This window comes from Gopherus evgoodei, chromosome 3 (genome assembly GCF_007399415.2).
Source record: "Gopherus evgoodei ecotype Sinaloan lineage chromosome 3, rGopEvg1_v1.p, whole genome shotgun sequence".
NCBI lineage: Eukaryota > Metazoa > Chordata > Testudines > Testudinidae > Gopherus > Gopherus evgoodei.
The window spans coordinates 104,282,994-104,288,993 of NC_044324.1; positions in this window are offsets into that span (position 1 = coordinate 104,282,994).

Below are 6,000 nucleotides of genomic sequence, written 5' to 3' on the forward strand. Positions count from 1 at the left end.
TTCAGCTGCCAGGTTTGCCATAATTGTATCATGGATGCTATTCCTGATGGTTTTGTGTGGAATGTTCATGTAGAGAGCTTCCACATCCATAGTGGCTAGGATGGTGTTTTCTGGAAGATCACCAAAGGATTTTAGTTTCCTCAAGAAGTCAGTGGTGTCTCAAAGATAGCTGGGAGTGCTGGTAGCGTAGGGTCTGAGGAGAGAGTCTACATAGCCAGACAATTCTGCTGTCAGGGTGCCAATGTCTGAGATGATGGGGCGTCCATTATTCCCTGATTTATGGATTTTGGGTAGCAGATAGAATACCCCTGGTTGGGGCTCTAGGAGTGTGTCGGTGTAGATTTGTTCCTGTGCTGCTTTAGGGAGTTTCTCGAGCAGATGGTGTAGTTTCTTTTGGTAACCCTCAGTGGGGTCAGAGGATAATGGCCTGTAGAATGTGGTGTCAGAGAGTTGTCTAGCAGCCTCTCATTCATATTCCAACCTATTCATGATGACAGCACCTCCTTTGTCAGCCTTTTTTATTATGATGTCAGAGTCGTTTCTGAGGCTGTGGATGGCCTTGTGTTCTGCACAGCTGAGGTTATGGAGCAAGTGGGGAGGGATAGCTCGGTGGTTTGAGTATTGGCCTGCTAAACCCAGGGTTGTGATTTCAATCCTTGAGGGAGCCACTTAGGGATATGGGGCAAAAATCAGTCCTTGGTCCTGCTAGTGAAGGCAGGGGTCTGAACTCAATGACCTTTCAAGGTCCCTTCTGGTCTAGGAGATTGGTAAGTGATGTTGCCTTTCTATGAAAAGGCAGTCTCAATATAGCAGTACTGAAGTGGTTGAAACAGTGTTTGCACAACAGTACCATCACTTCACATCCTCTTGATTCATTCCAATGTGCTAGTGATGGCTGATTTTTTTAAGATGTAGTCATGTGTTTGGCTGATGACTTCAAACTTTTATCTCATGTCACTTTTGCAATCCTTTTCCCTTTAGGCTAATGGATATCTAATCAATTTATTTTTTTACAATTTCTTTTATCTAGGTTTTTAGCATACAGAGATCAAAAAGCTACTTTTTGCAATTTTACATTGTGACTGTAAGCTCAACCATAGCGTAAATTTAAGGATGAGCTTCAGCAGCATTCCTTGTTTAAATGTTGGTAGGGTATAATTTCCAAGGTCTGATTGCTTGGCTACTTCCAAAAAAAATATTTATAACATCCTCACTACTCTTCCAGGGAAATATATTTTTACAATTTCCACAAGCTCCGTCATTGTTCTATATGCAATGCATATACAATCACTGCTCCAGTAATTCACTGTATCAGCAGACATATGGATGGAATTTTCAAAAAGGCTCAGTGTTGGCCTAATTCTGCTTCCATTAACTTCAATGGTAGCAGAATTAGGCCAACACTGAGGGGTTTTACCTATAATAGAGAATTACACTGCTACAAATTACAACCATTGTAGATTGTAATGGTATGTACCTTGTGTTCACACCAGTCATCCTGGCTCTTGGAGACCTGGTCAGCACATCCCCCACAGCACTCCGTTCTCTGGCTCAGTCCCAGTGTATTGTGGGTACTTATGCCATAGTGCCCAGTTTGTAAAACTAGCAAACCACATCTGGGAGAAATGCTGTAGCATTTTTTAATAAAATGAGAATATAAATTACCATAGCTTTTTAAAATGTATAAAATAACATGTTTTGTAAAGAATTAAATGGCAGAGAGATTCTTTGGTTTTACACACAAAAAAAACCTCATTCTGCTTGTACTGCACCTTTATAAGAGTGAAGACTCAAACTGCACTAACTCGCAGGAAGAAAGCATGCAGGAGCACAGGAGCCACAGTGGTCATTGAAAGAGTTGCTGGAACATTGTGGTCTAGGCTGGGAGGAGTAACTACCAATGATGCAACTGCCACACCAGTGTTTCCTGTCTACATTAGAACTGCAACAGCCCAGGATACTATAGTGGAGAACCTTGTTTTGAACAATGGTACTGGAAAGCACCCCTGTGTGAGGTCATAAATCATGATACAAGCATGGCAGACATATGCACTACCAAAATTCTCTAATATAGGCAAGGCTTTACTTTAGTCTGATCAGCTGCATGGGTAACCTGATGATGCTGGTTCCATTATCAGTGAAGTTCCTACATGCTGGGCGATGGAGAAAAATAAATGTAACACATCAATACTTCTTCAGCATATTTGTACATGGTTGGCTGGTTAAGAGCATTTTTAGTAGCTGAACCTTAACTAACATAATGTCACCACCTTCCCTCTGGATAGATAACAGACTGATTTTTTTCCCTCATCCATCATCTTAAACAGCTGATGCTAGTCAGCCAGCTCGAGAACTGAAAGAATAAATTTCATGAGGGCCAAGGTGGGAGATCTTTTAAGGACATCAGTCCTGAGTTAATGGAACAAGTTGTTGTCCCTCCTCCCATATCCACATAAGCATCTGCTCTATTTACTTGTGCACTTTTCTGGTTAATTTTAATGATGCCTCTCTCACCCCAAGGTTGTAGAAGAGAAGTCAGATTATTTCCTAGTAATGAAAGTTTGCTTGTGTGCTATTAAAAAAAAAAAAGGGTCCCAAATTGTATTTTCACCAGAGCTTCATTGGATTTAGTAATTTTATGTGCTACGAGCAGTCATTTGATTGGATAGTAAAGTTATTTTAACCTCACATCGTTCTATCAGAACATTTTTTTCTGTGATTGATAATAAGCCCTACACTAATTAAAAAAAATGAACTGTAAAAGCAAATTGACTGTGTCTGTGTTTGCACCTGTTTTGTGTTTGTTATAGAACACACATTCTAAGCTTGCATGCTTGAGGATTTGTTCAACTGGTTGATTTTTATATGGGATGGGATACTGCTTGACAGAGCAGGGAACCAAGTTCTCAAAACTCCTCTCCCAACCTCTGGTAGGAGATGAAACAAGAACATAACAGCCATACTGGGTCAGATCAAAGGTCCATCTAGTACAGTATCCTGTCTTGCAGCAGTGGCCAATGCCAGGTGCCCAAGAGACAATGAACAGAACAGGTAATCAAGTGATCCATCCCGTATCACCCATTCCCAGCTTTTGACAAACAGAGGCTAGGGACACCATTCCTGCCCATCCTGGTTAATAGCCATTGATGGACCTATCCTCCATTAATTTATCTAGTTCTTTTTTTGAACTCTGTTATAGTCTTGGCCTTCAGAACATCCCCTGGCAAGAAGTTCCACCGATCAACTGTGCGCTGTGTGAAAAAAATACTTCCTTTTGTTTGTTTTAAACCTGCTGCCTATTAATTTCGTTTGGTGACCCCTAGTTCTTGTGTTATGGGAAGGAGTAAATAATACTTCCTTATTTACTTTCTCCATACTAGTCATGATTTTATAGCCCTCTGTCATATCATCCCTTAGTCATTTCTTTTCCAAGCTGAAAAGTCCCAATCTTATTAATCTCTCCTCATATGGCAGCCATTCCATACCCCTAATAATTTTTGTTGCCCTCTTCTGAACCATTTCCAAGTTCAATACATCTTTTTGAGATGGGTCGACCACATCTGCACCATGGATTTATATAGAGGCAGTATGGTATTTTCTGTCTTATTTTCTATCCCTTTCTTAATGATCCTGAACCCAGACTTCATCCATGGCTGTGAAGAAGGCAGTTTACTAATTTATCTGGGGAGGGGCGACTTTCCCTCTACCTTTTACTACAATCTTCAGGAATGCTGAGTGACCACCAGCTTCATCTCATTCTGTCAGGGCACTGCCTGTCACTGGCCTATTGCCCCGATTTACAAAAAGTTCTCAGAGTGGGAAGCTCCTTCTACTTTTCCCTCTTTCCTGTTCTGAAGCAGTGAGGTGGGGAGCAGTTCACTCTTTCTGAGCTCTGGTCCTGAGAACCATCCCAGAAACCCTTGCTTGGTTAACCCACTCAACCAGTATAAGTGTCAACATTTTTTATTTCCATTGTTAATGGATAGTCACATATAAGACAAAGCATTTTACAAAGTTTTAAAATTATATCAGATGAAAACGTTGGAGATACCAGAGCATTGTGTTTCCCTTGGGTTTTTTTGTACGTTATATCACACTTTTGCCACTGATGCCATGCTTACTAGAAATAGCAAGAACAGTTTGACAGCTTGAAGTGATCTAGATAACAGCAGAGATACTCTCGTATGTATTGGTCTATCAGCTGGACGTTTTTTGCTTATGAGGGTTTTACAATATATTAGGTCCACTTAATGGTCAAATTACAAATGCCTAAAGAAGAAATAAAAAGTGAGCAGCCTGTTTACACAAAGAATTGGGGTGGGGGAGCTAAGACCACATTTTGTGTTTGCTTTTTCTTGCCTGCACTCTGCATTTCTTGGTGATGTTGCTTTCTTTTCTTATCCTTTAAAAATCATAGCCTTTGTACATGCCCTATTCAGTAATATAAAGATGATTTTACTTTTAACTATACAAATTCCAAGTGCATAGTCTAATAGCAGCTTATGTACATGTAATGCTTTTCCTTCTAAAGAACCCCACAGAATTTATTGATTAAACTTAACCTTAGTGTAACCTACAGGAGGGGTGAAAGTATTTGGAAAAACTTTGCAAGCAGACTCTTGTGGGGTTCAAGTGTTATGATCTTCAAATCCCAGATGCCAGGATAGTAGAAGACATGAAGGGGTAGTGAAAGCTGCTAGGAGTTTATGTAAGTCAGGTAGACTTGGAATCAATATGCTGTGGGAAAGGGATAGCAGCCTGTTCTCAAATCTGTAGACATCCAACCATGTTCATTTCTTGTGCATGGGTCAGTATCCTGTGAACTTGCAGGGAAAGGGGGAATATGCTGCAGAACCACTGCTCCTTCTCTTCTCCTGGTTTGATGGCCTTTTTGCCCTTTAATTCATCTTCATTAGTCCCCTTTGTGCTGCAGTAGGGAAGGAAATAATTGGCTCTGAAGATAATATAGAAATTGCTTCACTCTCCACTGCAATCGGGCTGCCTCCCTGTGATTTTGTTTATTTATTTGTTTGGGTTTTTGTTTCATTTGGGGTGTGGATGGGGTGAAGAAGGTGGGTCTCTTCCTCCACTCCTGCATAAGGCCCGGAATGGAGTTTACATAACCTAGCAGACTCTGAAAATCATTTTAACTGTATTATTCAAAGTTGAGCTGTATGAGATTATTAAATATGAGCATTTCAGAAATGCATAACAATGCCAATTTTCTGTCTAGTTTCTTATCCCTGGAAGCACTTTATCAGTGTAACATCAAATGCAGGTTGACAGAAATCTTACACCTCTGCAAATATAATAAAATGCAAATAGCATAGTTTAGCTTGAGTATTTTCCCCTAGAAAATATAATTTTACCTTCTCATTATTTTCCCTTGAGCAAAAAATAAACACTAATAACATGATTTCTGTCACTTTGGGCTGAAATAATAGGTTGCTGATTACAAATGACCAGCAGGAACTGGCATACATTCATGGAATGCTACATAACTGGGAGGGATAACTGCCTGTTGCATTTCACCACTGCATATTTACAGAACGGTGTTCACATCAGTTGAGTAAGCCTCTTTAATGGAAGGAGGTGGTGGCGGCAAAGTTCTCAAACAATGAGGGACCAAGGAGGACATACAAAGCATAACTCTCTGATGTGGGCTTGAGCTCCCCCAAACCCCTTTTTTATAAACTGTGCCTTCAGTGAGGTATATTTAAATGGAGAGGGCTCCATAAGGTCTCTCGCTGACTGACATATTAGCCCTAGAAAAAATAATCAGTTCATTTACTGCCATCTTATATAGCAGTCAGCCTACTGAAAAGCCTAGTTGGTAATTGCACTTTCTTCTTTATAAATTTGATCGACCTTCCCTTTGCCGATTTACCTCCATGATGTCTCCTGGCAGCAAGTACCATATTTCAGCCAGCCTGTGTTTGATGAACGTGACTACCTTACAACAGCACAGTTCTCCACATGGGGATCACCAGGAGGTGTCTG